The sequence below is a fragment of the Falco naumanni genome, chromosome 1 (genome assembly GCF_017639655.2).
Source record: "Falco naumanni isolate bFalNau1 chromosome 1, bFalNau1.pat, whole genome shotgun sequence".
Lineage (NCBI taxonomy): Eukaryota > Metazoa > Chordata > Aves > Falconiformes > Falconidae > Falco > Falco naumanni.
Window position 1 is genome coordinate 50,824,632 of NC_054054.1, and position 16,776 is coordinate 50,841,407.

General features: G+C 42.0%; 1 protein-coding gene across 5 annotated transcripts in view; it reads right to left on the reverse strand.

The window, feature by feature from the left end:
- The window catches only part of KIAA0232 (KIAA0232 ortholog), a 72,225-nt gene extending 58,522 nt beyond the window's left edge, over positions 1–13,703 (reverse strand). For 2 of the 5 annotated variants that reach the window (XM_040593544.1, XM_040593535.1), the window contains exon 1: positions 13,383–13,693. The gene's annotated coding sequence lies outside the window, so the exon portion shown is untranslated. Of the gene's footprint in view, positions 1–12,727; positions 12,799–13,382 lie in introns of those variants that run through there. The other 3 variants (XM_040593510.1, XM_040593520.1, XM_040593528.1) reach the window with 3 other exon arrangements.
- Positions 13,704–16,776: the final 3,073 nt, after the last annotated feature.

The following is a 16,776-nucleotide window of genomic DNA, read 5'->3' on the forward strand; positions in this document are numbered from 1 at the left end:
CTCTGAAAATTATGCATCCACACAACAAGGTTCTGAACATTTTTTTTTTGTAACTGACAAAAAATAAGTAGATTTAATGCTTTAACAACTTTCAAGCTTTCTTAAAGATATACCTACTATCAGCTCTTGAAGTAACAGAAAATATTGTAATAGGAGAGTAAAAACCATATCCCTTACTATTGTCCTTTTTAGGTAAACTTAAGGTTCACAGAATTGTTCTTGGAGATCATAAAAAGGTAACTTAAAAAGGAAGCAAATTGTCTGCAGGCTTAAATTCACTACACTGGGGTCTACACTCTCAGCGGAAAAGAAAAATCACAAGTTCTACATATTGGAGGAAGTTGAAAACTGATGTATTGAATTATTTATTTATTTATTTGTATAATCTGCAAATAAAAACTCTCAAGCCCTACAGTTACTCTAGAACACATTTTGATACCTCTACTACAGAGAAGCCAATCTCTTGGAAAAAGCTACAGATGCTACCTTTTTGCTTCCTTCCATTCCCAAAAGGGATAACGTGTATTTCCAGTGCTTCACTCTGCCTGCTGCTATATGTTAGCAATTAGACAAAACACATTCTCACACAATAGTTATGACTGCTGTTTTATACAAAGTTTCCTCTATTATTCTTTGAAATATGCCAGTACATTACATAGTTTACAATTACCACCTCTCATTTTCAATAAGTTTTTTTCCCTGCTATGGTCTTTGACAATGTATGACAATTTATCAATGCACAGAGGAAAAAAAAAAAATCATAGAATTCTTTCTTTTTTTTTTTTTTTTATAATGTGGATGTGTGTCCACATTTTTTAACCAGGGCAAAGTTTTTTAGAAGTAGTTATTTTTTCCCAGATTGGTTGTCTTATAAGCAAACAATCCTTCCTCTCCCTGACAATTACATGTAGAAAAATATGCAAATCTTAATTAGTAGAAATCACAGTTAAAAATTTATCAGGTTTGCTCAATAGAATACTGAAATCACATATCCACTTCAGTAAATTTCAGTCCCCTCTAGAAGACAGATAATCAAAAGCATGGTCACATAATATGATGTTAACAGAAGTCCAAAATTGTTCTTGTATATTACAGAGGAATCAGCAATTTTACCATCGTTTCTTTTGTTTCTTTCAGTGAAAAATCTAAACAAATCCTTAACATACAAACTAAACAGCCACACACTGGGGAGGGCACTGTCAAAGCCCAGAAACAAAGCCTATTTAAAGTCCAGCAAACAATGGCATCTGTGTCCTTAATAAATTTCACATGGCATTTAAAAGACATGTGAATTCAGAAGTAAAAGAGTTTGTTATTTTTTTATCACATTCATCAATAACCTAAGAAATTTGGCTGCACAGTCTTCAAAGCAAGGACAGCTTTTTTATGCTTGGTGATGTTTGATGTTATTGTACAACAGCAGACCAGGGACTTGATTCATGACCTAGGCCCTGAAATACTATGACAAAACAAACAAACAAAGAAGATAATGCCTATACTATAAACAAACCTCTGCCTCCATCTCAGTCTGGACAACTTCTGCCAAAAAGCTTCAAAAGCAGTGTCATGCCATGAGAAACAGATTAAAACACCTGGCTGGAATCAAAACAAGGAACACTAAAAGCAGACTGAAGCATAAAAGCAGACCCGTGAATTAACTTTTAGATATACATAGAACTTCCTTTTTTAATAAGTATTATTGGGAAGTGCAAGAGTAACAGAATCTCATTTGTAACGGATATATGTTTTAAAGTTGACTGGTGTCTAACAAGGCTGGGCTTATGCTAGAGTTCTAGCATAACTCAAGTCAAGTCAGAGAACACACAGAGGAGGCAGAAACCAGTGTGTGGGTGTTACTGCAGGATTTTTTCTCTTGTAAATCTGCAAGCTTATTTTCATAACACTTATCCAAATGAAAATCTGAAGCTGCTAATCTGTATAAAAGCTTAATGGAATTACTCAAAGGATTCATGAGCTACCATATAAGCCTCATTCACTTAGGTTAGCAATGAAAAAGAAGGGAGGTATAAGCAAGATGACACCCAGGGGAGTCAGCAGTACAATTCTTAGGTTTCTGCATTGGGACTTGCACTGCTTAACAAATTTGTAAGCAACCTGGAACATGGGTGACAAAGTTAAGAAGCTACCAAATGACAGCAAGCTATCAGGGATAGCAAATACAAAGAAGGACCTTATGAAACCAGACTGAGCAATAAAAAGACAAACAAAATTCAGTATCGGTAAACTTGAAATGAGACACAGGGAGAATAATAACCTCATGCTATGAATACATAGAACAATGAGTTCTGAGCCGACTATTGATCCCAGGATCTGTTTCCTAAGTAGCATGATAGATACTTCATGAAACTCAAACCCAGCAGTAGTCTAAAGAGCAAATCACAGAAAAAACCAAAGTCATGCTGCTTCACTAAATTAATTGTTTGCATTTATATCATACATAACATACAACCTTGGACCTACAATACCAAAGAAGACATGCCTCTCCATGGATAGAGATTAACTGTTCAATGTTTGTCAGTTGGGGTTTTTTTTCAATATTAATAAGAACTATGTACAATACTTTACACAACAGCTACTAGAAATTCCTTGCCAAAAGATAGTGATGACTCCAAAAAAAAAAACCCACCCAACAAAAATTAGATGGGTTTCAAAGGGAATTGAACATGAGATCCCTGGAGAGTTTCCAACTAGACAAACCACAACAGGTTCAGGAATACCCTAGACTGAAAACGGTGTGAGGCTGAAGGACTATTCAGGAGAGGTATCACATACGCTCTCCCTATTCTTTTTTGTCCTTAAAAGCTCACTTACAGATGCTGTTGCAGACAAGTACCAGATTTGACAAAGCCTTTGTCTGAACCAGTACAGCTGTTCCTATAAAACATTTATGTTCACTGTTACACAAGAACAACATTTCAAAAACCAGTAGCTGGAGGAGTTCAATTAGCCGATCCACTCACAGGGCTGCACATTATTAACGATATGAACTTTGTTACAAGAAGCAAGAACATCAGTCCTGTCAAGAGAGCAAAAACTGAACTATGAGAAACAATTGTTAATGGACTGCAGAATTAGCAGGTGCAGCACCTGCACTAGGGGTTCAGCTGCATATGCAACACCTCAAATTCTCAGTAATCTGAACATTCCCCACATTCTTAAAACAAACACGTAATATAAGATGGAAGATGTACAACCTGTAAGTTACAAAAAAAAAAAAAAAAAAAAGGCAAGATGGAAAGAGGAAAAAGCACGACCCAGCAGCAAAACCAACAAACACTGTGAAGAATAGTCATAGCATACTACATTCACCACACAACAAAACTTCATCACCTTACAGAATTGTAAGAAGGTCTGAAAGTGGCTTCATACATAGGCTTTTCTGAAAGGGTTCCTATTACATATAGCAGACTTGTAAAGAAGCATCTCCATATAGAGGACATTTAGGAAGTGGTTCTTCACTACATGTAACCTGACTTAAAAATTTAATTAATAAGCCCTAATAGTTGACAAGTTTTGCAGATCATGGTTCAATAGGTATCTTGGTAATTGAGGAAGTAAATTTTATCTTCAAGACATAAGCACTGTTATTTCATAGCATTACTCAGGAAACTGCTTCAGGAAGTCAAGACTCGATATTAAAGATGCATAAAAGTAACCAAAATCAAGCGCTTCATTATGCATCATGTAGCCACCACTTCCATTTAAATTAATATACGGGAGCCCAGAGCATTCCTGACAAAATAAAACCTGACAAATAAAACAATTTCTGGTATCAGTTTGTTGTGTAGTTGTACCAGGTAAGGGTAAGTACAGCTCACTTGTAACCTGCAGCCCCTCCACCCCAAAACATTGTGTCTTCAAAAATTTCAATATTAGAAGGGGCTTACAACTGTTAAAAACATCTTCAAGCATTGATGACATTTAATAAATTTAAAGATATAAGATATTTATAGACTGCCTGAATTTAGAGGAGTGAAATACTGCTTCGCTAATTTCAAATGCCCAGCTGCCATTAACAATGGCAAAATTTACATTATTTTAGTAAGAATTTGACCAAACTAGGTTATCCAGCTACCAATATAGTTCTAATAATTCCATTTATACTTAAAAAATGATGAATATAAACTGCCATGAGAAAATTTTTTATCAGTTTAGTTTCTTACTGCCCAGACTAGATTTTGAACTAAATTTCAAGTTTCTTTAAAACTGGTGTTTGAACTAAAGTTTAGTCCTCTACCACTTTTTTTATTTTAACCTTATCTGAAATAAGACAAATGTACACACATCACATAACTTAGAAATATGGTAATTTTTTATAATTTTGAAATTACAAATCAGCATCTAATAACAAGGAATTTAAGTAAATATTTTCACATTTAAAATTAACTATAAACAATGCTGCATATAACGAACAAAATTTGAAGTACTACTATTGCCAGCACAAGTAGCAGTTTGTAAAAAACAGAATTGATGGGGTTTGTACCAGCAGTACTTTTTAGGAGAACGACATCAGCAGCAGCATCTTGACAGTGAAACCTGTGTGGCTGACTCAAAGGCTAGTCAGCACAACACAAACTGCACTACAACCGCATATTGCCACTGAGACTGCATGTTTTACTGGTTTTTCTCCTCATCCCTTCCTGGCATTCTCACCTTTTTGTCCTTCTAATTAACCCATTCACTGTATGGTTGCAGGACAATCTGGATCTGATTGTTCTCAATGCAAAAAATTCATTTTTGGTGGGCCAGCCTTCAAAAAAATACAAGTAAGCAATCAACTCACTCCACTACCACAAAATTTCTACATCTGGCATAAGAGAGGAAGTGGGGTTGCCCCTTTCCGTAGTGGCCCATCGTTAGATCCACTTAAGTATAACAAGAAAACATCAGGAGGGCACAGTTCAGAGGCTACATTTTAGCTAACTCAGATGCAAGTCTTTCTTACCACCATTATTCTTTGCAACTTCAAGTGTGGAAGCCAATCCAGGTGCTTCAACAGATATGATAGGTACTTCCAACATTTTTGCAGAAATTCCCTACTGACCCATGCCACAGTATCCCACGTTTATATCATTCTGCATATTAACCCTCAAAACAAACAGAATCCTACCAGAACAGTAGCCTGAAAATGACAAAGAAATTACTGCTCCCTTCAAGCTTGGTATGAGAGAGGCAGATGTTGCACAGTAACCAGCCTAGAACATCATGGATCACCAAAGTGTGGAGAAGCCAAGAGAAAACATGAGCGCTGATGCAGAAGGCACCACATGTACACCTCAAAAATGTAGGCATCACTTCAGTTCATACTTTACAGTACTCCCCAACTATTGGTGTAATTTCAGTATCACTGACATCAGGTTTAAGACTGTTCTGTTACATTTCTTTTTACCATTGAAGACATTAGTATGATTTAAGTTTTTCAATTTAAAACTGCAGATCTTAACCAGCGTACTAAAGCAAAGCCACTGACAAACACCTCGCTCTCCTCCTTTTACCTCAAGTCTATTACACACAGGGATTGCCTGAATGGACTGCTACAGGGCCCGAGAGGTCCTGGGGAGAAATACTTGTCTAGCTGTAACTTCAAAGAAGAGACAGTTACACTCTTTTTTGTTCAGTCCCATTAGAATCTTCACACTGATGCTATTTATCAAAAGCTGTATCTTTTACTTTGTACACAAGCAACGGATCACACATCACTGATTACCATCATCACACTTATAACACTTTCTCAGATTTAAGGAAACATAAATGGAATTAAAAACCAAAAACGAATCACAAAGGCTGCACACATTTTAAACTCACTGAAACATTTATCTTCTGGCCTTTTGGCACGTTAAATCTGTAAGCTTTCTACTACTTGTGTCTCACTATATCTACTAATCCTTCTATCACCTAGAATATACGCAGGGCTTAACAGTGCAACAGAGGATGCAAAGTAACGGAAAGACCAGATATATGCTCTCGACTATTCTGATCTGTCTCCTTCCTGCCCCTCCTGATGTCTTTGATGTACTCAACTTTTAGAGCAGTTCAAACTACCTGTTACTAACAACTATTTGCCTGTGTTTGAACTCCCTTCCCAAGCAAGATGGCAATGGCTTGGAAGCCTGAGCACTAAGTTATGTGTGCATACATTAAAATAGACTTGCCTCCAGCTCCCCGACTTCTCAAGTGCGCAGACACAGACAGCAGCATGCCCCAGCAGGTGTTGCCAGCCCCCTCTAGGGCACAGGCAGCCACCAAAAGGAATCACCCCCCATGTGGGGCCACCAGTGAGACCACCCTGGTAACATGTTCAGTGCTCTTCACACCAGCTGGAATGCTAGTGCAGCACCAAGCAGCCCCATGGCCACTCCTTTAGTGCAACCATATAGGAATTATTTTAATTAATACACAATTTATTCTTAGGCATACATTGCATCTTTCAGTTGAGGAGGGAAAAGGAGATTAATTATGAATTCCAAAGATCCAATAACCACTGCCCATTTGAAGGCTATGGTATTTCTCCAGCTATTTATACTTTCAAAGTTAATAATCCAGCTGTATATAAACATTTAACTAGTTAATGACCACACGATATACTTTACTTTGTTTTATTAATGTCTTTAATTTGTATGAAGGTCTTCTCTGAATGCTTACTATTGAAGTTTTCTATACTTGGTCTGTGATTCAAGGAGGTAATTACTACCTTTTAGAAAAGCTTAAAATAGCCTCACGAAGGGCTTAAAACCAAACATAACTATTGCCTAACTATATAATCTCTTCAACAGCTCTTTTCATAAAAAGAAAAAGATGTTATCATAAATTCAGTAGGAAGTCACATATAGTCAATGTCTTCATTAATAACCGTGTAAAAGTGTACAATATGTGTCAGCCACAAGAGGCTCAGTAATCGCAAAGAGTTCTGAGAAGTTGAATTTGCAAGCTCCATGACTTAACCAGCAGAAAAGATACCAACATTGCAGCAAAGAAAATACAGCAGACCTACAAAGGAAATTGTTTCAAAAGCTTTTTTCCTGCATCTAATTTTTAACCAAAGTGCTGGTACATGAAATTGTATGTATTTATGAAATTGAGATCAGAAGCAGGAGTAACAGAACACAGTAACAATTCACATGAGAGAATATACATTTTAGCATTTGAGTGCATTCAGTTAATGTTGTAAGACCACCAGGAAAACAACTCTGTCTTCCTTCTTTTTCCATACAAACATTTGTGATGTCTGTTGCCCTATAGTATCTCCACTTTCATAATTAAGTATGTTGCTTAAAAATGCTACTGCTTATTTAAAAAATAAAAAAGTTTACAAACTGAACAGGTAAGACAGGTTAATATTGCTCTTAAAATAACAAATTTGCTGTTTTCTACTTCAAATGACAGCTGGAAATCTTACTTTACTAAAATGCAAAATATTTAGCTATCACCACCAGAAAACCTCTTACAAAAACAGCAGGTCAGCACTATATTACTTCTCTTCAAGGAAGTTACTCTACTGTTAACCAAGGCATTTCTTTCACAACTCAAGAACAAAGTTACTAAAAACTGGAACCCTGAGGTTTCTCTCAAGCTGATACCCTGTTTAGAGAGAGAAGCTGGTAAAAAAATTATATACATATGAAAATTAGACTAATATCTGAACTTGCAGAAGTATTTTAAAACTCTCGTGTCACCCCACACAATTCAACATGACTCCCAGCAAAGCAGCTATAAAAAATTCAATAAAGCAAAAATTACTATAGGTAATTCAATTTCACTGTTAAGTGAAATAAGCAGCAGAGTGAACTTCTACCCCAGAAGACAAAACCAGGAGAATAGAAATTCACTCAACCACAACCTTTAGCTAATTAGTAATAGTCATTAGCTCAAAAACTTCAGCCAGAATTAAAATATCATGAAACAGTAGTTTTTCCTGAAGGTTCGTGAGTAAAGTTATCAATCAGACAAATCACTGGAAGCTGGCTGTTTCTTTCAAGATGCTCCAGTTTCCCGAATTCAATGCAGTTTTAATGTTGCACTCCCACTCGGCCACTGAGTCTTCAAATTTATTTCAAGTTTGTAATAACAGACTACAGAGTTGCAAGGATTTAGAGAGATTTAATTACTCATGCAATAGCAGCAATACGCATTACTGATTTGTTCATTAGTAATGCTTCAAGCAGCCTTTTTTCTTTAGGCTAATAAAACACATTATTTTCTTAAAAAGCACATATGACAAGCTAAACAACCAGAATAATTTCCTTAATCACTCTGTGTATGTTTTATTATTATCTCCGTCTAGGTCCTGACTAAACTAACGCTACCTGGAATAACCTTAGAGAGCATATATATCTTGCAAGTGAACTCTGCTGTTCTGATGTTAAATCTATATAATCTTACGAAAAGTTGCTTTACTTCCTCTGGTCTTCAGCTACTCCTAGCCTCTTACTCTCTTTCTCTCTCTGTACTTTATTCCGTGGTCTATACACATGCAAAACCTTGTCTGCAATGGAACTATGACTCCCTTCAGAATTCTACAACCAAGCTGGTTCACCTAACCAAACCATAACAAGAACAAACAACTCTCACACAACTTAATAACATATAAAAGGCATAAAAGCTCCTCCTTTCCATACAGCATCTTAAATACAGGCACATTAAGACAAAAACGATTTGCTTGAATTCAGTGACTGACAGAGCCAACAGAACACTGCAGGTGTCTTCAATCCCGGTCCAGTATTCTATGCAGCAGACCTTGTTCCTTATATAAATTTGATAGTAACTAGGGAAAGATTTTTAAAAGCAACAACAAGAATACAGAACTATCCTGGTATGAACCCTGTAACAATTTATTTTTATTTATTAACAAGGTTTTTTGCAGATATAAGTTTTCATGTGCAATCCTTTCTAGAATAAGGCCTAGAAAGTTACAGACAAAAGTAAAATTAGCATGGACCACATACTTGAAACTTCTGCCTCAGTGAAGTGAAAAAGAGAAATTTAAATATTCCCCAAATTATATTCAAAATAAAAATTGTTACAGCCAGCCTGAGCACAGACTATGCACAAACCTGGGAGGACACAATTCATCTATTACATGTAATATCACAACTGTGAAAAATCATTTAAAATCCTTTATAATCGAAATTTCCACACTACTGCCTTAGAAATAAATCACTTGAAAAGACAGATACCAAAGTGGATATGCAGAAGCCAAGTTATGAACAGAATTCAGATGATGCAGAAACAATGAGTAGTTTTATACAGGTAAATCCAAACACTTGCATGTGAGATTATAAAGGAAACAGCAGATTAAAATTTAAATATATTCAGTAGCTTCCAATAAAGCCAGAGGAACAACTTCTAGTAAGAAGTCTGTGAAATAAAAATCTTTGTGCTGAATGTTCAAACTAGTCAACCCTTCCCCAACCACCACCACCTCAACCACCACCGTGGCCCAATAAAATACACAAACTCTCAGCATCCACATGCACCCAACCAACTTTCGGGAAAGTAGAACATGATGCTTTTCAGCAAAAACATTATAACTAGCTCACCTCGATATTTTTCTACTAAAATACTCTGACAGTTCTGCAGTTATCTGATATTTCTGCCTATAAAAATCTGGTAAATTATTTTTAAATTATGAAAATACTCTATACTTCTCCTTCCTATCAGCCAGTTTCCTTCTTGTCTGCGTACTGAAATGCAACTGAGCATTCAAATATCCAATCAAACATTTTTATAATGAAATTTACTCTACCCAGAAAAAAATCTTGGAGCGGGGTTGGGGGTATGAACACAACACAACAACTTGTTTCTTTAATTACATTTACAAATTACCTAACCAGCCTGTCACTGTTCTTGGACTAAATGAAGGATTCCAATCTCTGTTCCACAATACAGAAGAAATTATCCCAATAAACAGAGCATATTAAATAGCTTCTACAAGATCATTTGTATTCCAAGCTCCACTAGCAGTGCAGATAACTTGGAGAGTTCCTGTTACCTCTCTTAGCCTACAGGAATTCTAAGTTCTTGCTCTATTCATCACATTCTGCTTTACCAGACATTCTTACTCATCTTATTCTAGGAATAAATTATTTTTTTTAGTTATTAGCTATTGGTTGTTCCTACCATTATATGATTTTAGAGGCTTCACATTATCAGTCTACCAGATAGGTATGAAACCTATGCCATGAATGCATGTCTTAAGAAAGAAGAAAAACAAGCTGCAATGGAATAACAAGAAAAAAGGGTCTTTCAGAAGCTGCAAAATAAAACCAGATTAAAAAAAAACAACAACAACAAAAGCGCTAAAATTTCTTATTTTGAACACATTAACATTCAGATGGCTTTGAAGAAAATATTTAACGCATAGTACTTTCAACATCCATCATTACAAATTTTGTATGCTGCTTACGCAAAGCTTAAAGAAGCAGCAAACTGGTAGATGATTTTGCTAGGATTCTAGCTAAGCAGATAGAAGGTCTATTCTGACTACAGCACTATGCCTAAAACACAATAAAATCCCACAGAAAATTCACCTGTTAGGCATAAAACCATCCTCTCTGCTTACTTCATTCCCCCTATTCACCTAGAAACAAGATGCTCAGGAAGGACAAAAAATGAATTTAAGAGAGGCATCCAGATCTTCCTCTAGCAAATGAGCAAAGGAAAATGCTGACATCATTTCACCCCTATGGAATTTCTCTTACTTGGAAGAATAACGAATAGCAACAACAACAAAAGCAGTGGGGAATGCAGACTATGAAATAGGCATATTAAGATAACAAGAGAAGTCCAAGGCCTCCAATTTTTCCTCTTGGGTCTCCTTCCTTTCCCTCCAAATCCCCTGCCGATGAGCAGAAAAGCCAGAGGGCCATGTACCCAATCCAAATTTGCAGAAACTGTGGTCTCAAAGAATCACTGCCCCCACGGTGCACAGAACAAATGAACTTACAAAGTTATGTTACTGTACATATGGCAATACCTGCTAAGCAGAATACGGCAGAGATATAAACTGCTGATGCTTTCAATGGAGTGTACAAATCGGGATTTCCCCTAAAATTCCTAGTCTTTGAAAATGAGTAAAACACTACAAATATATAGCGTACTACTGATTTTATTCAAGTTACCCAGATTTCCTCTTCTATCTCAATGATCGAAATAGAAGACCCATACAATATGCTTTATTGATCAGAAGGGAGGGATTGTACACTACCACTTTAGCGTATCCATACTGACAAGAAACAGCAGATGGAGGATTAGTACAAAATAAAATCTGTACAGTTACATGTCAAGTAACAATCAAGTTCCATGTCATTTACATTCATAAAGTATATTTCTGTCTTCAACAATAAAGAAAAATGTCAATTTCAGACTCCCATGGATTGTGAGGAGCCTGCAATACTTAGGTTTTAAGCACTGCAGTGAAGTAGTTTGTTTTACACAATTATCTACTGAATCATCACGAGCTCACTTTTGACAGCTATGAAACTAAATCTGATCCCCGATTTCCTCCTCATTCCTGGAACACATAAGTAATACACGGTGTGCCACAGAAGGGTAAAATCCTAAACGTTTAAAAGGGTTTGCAAGAGGAAAATCAACTAATCATACCACAGTGTCCTCTGATCCCAAGGCCTATAAACTACAACCCGGACTACTTATATACAGAAAACATCGGACCACAGGCATGCCTTTTATTTGAAAGGATAAGCAAATCCTACTATTTTCACCCTTCAGATCAGTATCAGGTACTGCAATGAGTAATTAAAACAAAGACAAAAGAGAAAAAAACACCCCACATTTGCTTTTCCTCAAAGTTTAATAGCACGACTTAATAAACGTATACTTTTAATCGAGACGACACGGCAGGAAGATAGAAAGGAGTTTGCTGGAACGAAGTGTCAGTTTGTGTCACTTCTGCATTCAGCTGTAACCTTCGCCAAACCTTGTCGTCGTCGTCCCCCCCCCCCCCGCCCGCTGCCTACGAGAGGCTGCGGCCCTGCCGCGCCCGCCCAGGCGGCGCGCAGCTCCGAGCGGCCATAGGATGCGGCTCCCGTCAGTCTCCTATCAGCCCAGCTCCTCCTCCTGAAACAGCAGCAGCCCTAGCCTTTCTATCCGCCTTTTGCCTTCCATAGGCCCCTAAAGGACAATGCTGTTAGAAAGAAAAAAAAGAAAAAAGGAAAAAAAAAAGGAAAAAAAAAAAAGGAGGGGAGCGAGTCCCACCAGATCGGGCCCCAGGGTAACCCCGGAACGCCGCAGCTAAGCCAGTGGCGGATTCCATCTACCCCAATCCGAGGCATTTAGACCCGTCTCCCAGCTCCTCCTCACCGGTCACCAGTCGCTGTCTGCGCTTTGTATAATTACGCACAGGATGAAAGGTCACGGCGTGAGCCATACCCGCGCACCAGCGGGGCATGGCAGCAGCCCGGGGGGTGCGGGAAGCCCTGTCACTTCAGCCCCACGGTCAGGCTGGGCAGGGAAGGGGCCGCCCGGCTCAGGTTGGCGCTACCCTGACCCGAAGCGCCGCATCCTCCGCTCTCCCTTCCACTGCGGCGGGTGACATGGGCGCAGGCCGGCACCCGCGGCGGGTGGGTGCTGGGGCCGCCTTCGCCTCCCTCCTCCTCTCCTCCCGGGCGTGACCCGGCCCGAAGGCCCAGAGCCCCGGCTCCCACCCCAGGCCGGCGCCTCCCCCCGACCCCCCGGGCAAGCCGCTCACCTGGCGCCGGGAGCCCAGGGGCCGGGCCGGGATGGAGGAGCAGGGGGGGAGGGGGGGGAGGCCGGGAAGGCTCCGCTCCCAGGCTGGCGCTCGGACGGGGGCACCCCGGCCGGGCCCCCGGCCCCGCCCCCGAGCCCTGCCTCGCCGCCGGCCTGCGGCCAGCCCCCCCGCCCGGCCCCTCGCGCTCCCTGTCACCCCCTCCCCGGCCCCTCTCCCCCCGTCGCCGCGCTTCCTCCGCTCTCCCGCCGGCCCAGCCCCCGGCCTCCCCGGCACGCTCCCGCCGCGCTGCGGCAGGCGCCGCCAAGAAGCGGGACGCGCCGTCCCGGGAAACCGTCCCCCCAGCGCCGGCCAGGCCCGGTCCCGCAACTCCTCCTCTTCACGGGCTGTTAGCGGAGGAGAGAGATGAGCGGGCCGGCGCGGGCCTCCTCGGCCGGGCCCCGAGCCGCCGGCCCGGCGCTCCCCGGGGGTCGAGTCCGCCAGTCGCTCAGAGCAGAGGCGGGAAAGAAGGGGGGTGGGGGGGATAGGGGGGGTGGGCTGTGCGGTGGCTGCCGCTGCCTCCCGGCTCCGTCCTCCCGTTGCCACGGGGAGGGCGGCAGCCGCCCTCCCTCCAGCCCTGCCCCTCCCTCTGTTCCCCGGGCCCGCGGCGGGTATTTACCTGCCGTGGCGGCGCAGAGCGGGGCCCTGGGGCCTCTGGCAGCCGGAGGAGGCGGCGGACTCCGTCCCGCTGCTGCCGTCCCCGAGTGAGGCGGGCGGGACGGAGCCGGGACCTGCCCTGGGAGGTGTTACGTAAACCGGCGGCGGCAGCGGCGGCTCCCAGCGCCACGGGAAGGGAGGGGGGCCGGCCGCTCCGTCACCCGGCAACAGGACTCAGCGCCCCGGCGGACCGCGCCGCAGGCTCCTCCCCGTATCCTTCCGCCTAGAGGGCGGCCCGGATCCCGCCGCCCAGGCGTGCGCGGGCCGGGCTGCGGGGCCGCGCCGGGGTGCCTGTGTGGCGCGGCGGGGCTGTGGGGCGCGGGCCGAGCCCTCCACCGCGTCGGCAGGCAAGCCCGGCCCCTCCGGCCCCGGCCGGTAGTGGCCGGGCGGCAGCGAGCCGGCTCCATGGCAGGCCGCCGCGCAGGAAGAGCGGGAGGGAGGAGGAGGAGGAAGGAGGAGGGAGGAGGAGGAGGAGGAGGGGAAGTACTCCCCGGCCCTGGTTGTACAGCCTCGGCCCGCCCCGCCCGGCGGCAGAGCGCCGCGCTGTCCGACGGGCGCATGAGGCGAACAGGGGCGGGTGAGGCGTTTGAAAGTCACCGGCCGGCCGGCGGGCAGAGCGCCTCTGGGGGCCGGCGGGAGGCGGGCGGCGGCCCTCGGCCTGGGCTGGGCTCCCTCAGCCAGCTGCCGGGAGCCGCCTGCGCCCCTCGGGAGGGCTGGCTGCGTGGTACGGCGAGAGGGAAACACCCAGGGCCGGGGCGGGAATGCGAAGGAGGAAATGGGGGATAATGATGGAGTGTAGCGGTGTTTGTAATGTGAGGTCCTTTTGAAATCCTTAAACGACTCAGAGGGCAGGGTTAGCAAATAAACTTTATTTCGCTGTTAAATGAAAGCCCGTCTGGAAGTAAAGTCGTGTTTTAGAAGACTGATGCCATTGAAAGTCGGGTTTAGTAGGTGAGCTCCTCAGGAGGCAGGAAAAATTTATTCTGATTGATTAAATGCCAGCTTAATCAGAACTGTTTACACGAACGTAGAGTAATGAAAGAGTAACGTTTTTAGCATAGTAGATGGGTGAAAATGGGCCACTGTAAGACTGAAAATATGACAAGACACACCAAAGTACTAATTAGGCTTCTTAATTGGGAAAATAAAAACGCCCTTTTGAGTGTACACTGAGCACCTCACATTTCTCAAATTCATGAACACATACAGGTCTAAGGAAAGTCAATCTCATGTAAGATGTCAAACTGTCTTCTGTCAGTGTGTAATCCTAAGGGTTTTCTTCCTTTTATTCACTGCTCAATGTGTGGCTCCTGGAGTTCCAAAAGGCAGTATGTCATCTATATTGGCTAACACTGTTCCTTTTGTGTAAATGTCTCCAGTCACCGGAATCAAGCTCATCTCTGAAAAGATGGTCTCCCCCACCCTGCATGTAGTCTGTTTAGGCCTTTTGACAAGTTAAGTCTGTACATAAAAATACATCTCGTAAGAAATAGGACTGCAAGCCAAGATAGTAGCGATTGCCTCCCAGCTTATATACTCAGAAATTTCCTGATACAGGAGCAGCATTACTCATATTTTTGTTTTAGCTGGGGTTCACCTTTTCTGAACATCCTTAGCACCTAATTAGTCATAAATTTGATCTAGGCTAGCCAAAAGTTAAATATGCAGAGTTGTGTAGCTACATGAGCTACTGACATTCTCTTAAAAGCTGCTAAGGCAGTAATTGATGTTGTATGAACATGCAGTTAATCAGTGCAGCTTTCTCCAAACCTTGAAGGAGTGCTGCACAAAAGCTCTGAAGAGAAAGTAATGCTTTAAACCCCATGGTAAAAGAACAGTGTTGTTCTCTGAACCATTTAATTACTGTTCAAGTTATTTTCTTGTTATGAAAAGCTGAAACTGAAAAGCTTTGGGGGAAAAATCCTGCTGACTCTTTTCTGCTGAGTCATTTCACTGGTTTATCAGAAGCGTTTCACCAACACTGTAATACGACTCGCACCAATCACAATCAAATCTTTTGTTCATGAGCTCAGAATTTGAATTCCCCTTTTCAAGGCAGAAATAAAATATAGTAAAATGTGGGACACCTGGGGTTTGTCTGTAATAACAATTGGTACCGATTAAATTGATCTCCATTCAGTCTTCTGAACACATTCTCAATCTATTAATGATTTATATCACCGATATGAATCCACTTACCTTATTTCACCCTTTCTGTACACATTTTTTCTCTGAAAGCTCTGTGGAAGGGACAGATGCTCAGAACATCGGTGTTCTCCTAATGGAGCAAGTCAGAGCATGCAAGCCAATGACAGATTATTCTGAATATTCACGTAGTTGCTGTGTGACATTTCAAATTGACAGTTCTCATTTTGTGGTCAGATCTCAGGAATCCCAACAGTGGAATTTTTTGTTTCTTGTTGGTTTTCATTGGGTTTTATTTTCCTAACAGCCAACCCAATTCTGATCTCTGCTTGGCAAGCATTTCAGAAACAGCTGGTACGTGACCATATGCCATGCTGGCACCACTGTGAGCTTATTTCCCACTTGTCCTCTTGGTCAGTCAGAGCTGCTCCATGTGCTGAAGGACAGCTGGTCCCTTGGCATGCAAAGCAGCTAATGAACTTTTCCTCCAAAAAGCCGTAGGGATAGAGCATGCTAACTCCAATCAGTGGCTTTTCCTTTCTGAACTGCTCTCAAAGATGGAGGTTCTCTGTGAGAACCCTGTTTGTTGCCCCTGTGTGACAACCTACACACAGCTGGAACAACTAGGTGGGTATGCATAGTCGGTGACAGCACTTGTTTGGAAAATCAAGGCTAAATGATCTGTGTTGAAAAGAATGCTAAACCACATCTGAGTGACGGATGGACTTGTGCTTTTAGCTTCAGAAGTATATAATTATCTCTTTGAAACTACTTTGCTTAATTGCATGAGGGCTTGCATAACTTTTTTACTACTTTTCACGGTCCATTTCAGGTTTTGAGCAAAGACTCATGCAAAAGGTTCACACCTCCCAGAAGTAATAATTTGGTTCAAATGACACATTCAAAGGGCATTCCTCAGCACTAGATCAGGTTTCAGATTCCTTTTTACTGATCCCTCTTTCCTAATAATATCCCTTCACTGAAAAAGCAAGCTGTAGATACCCACAGCATCAGAGAGCCACTGTTGGCAGCATCAAGGACCTCATCTACTGCAGTGAATGGAAAGTCACATTAAATTTCAGTGGGATCTGCATTAGAACACAGTTCAACCTCTTTCCTTGCACACTTCTCTCTAACAGGTTTCAATATCTTTAATAGGAACACACTAGCATGGGGAGTTTGGAAGATCTGAGTCACTTGAAAAATCAGTT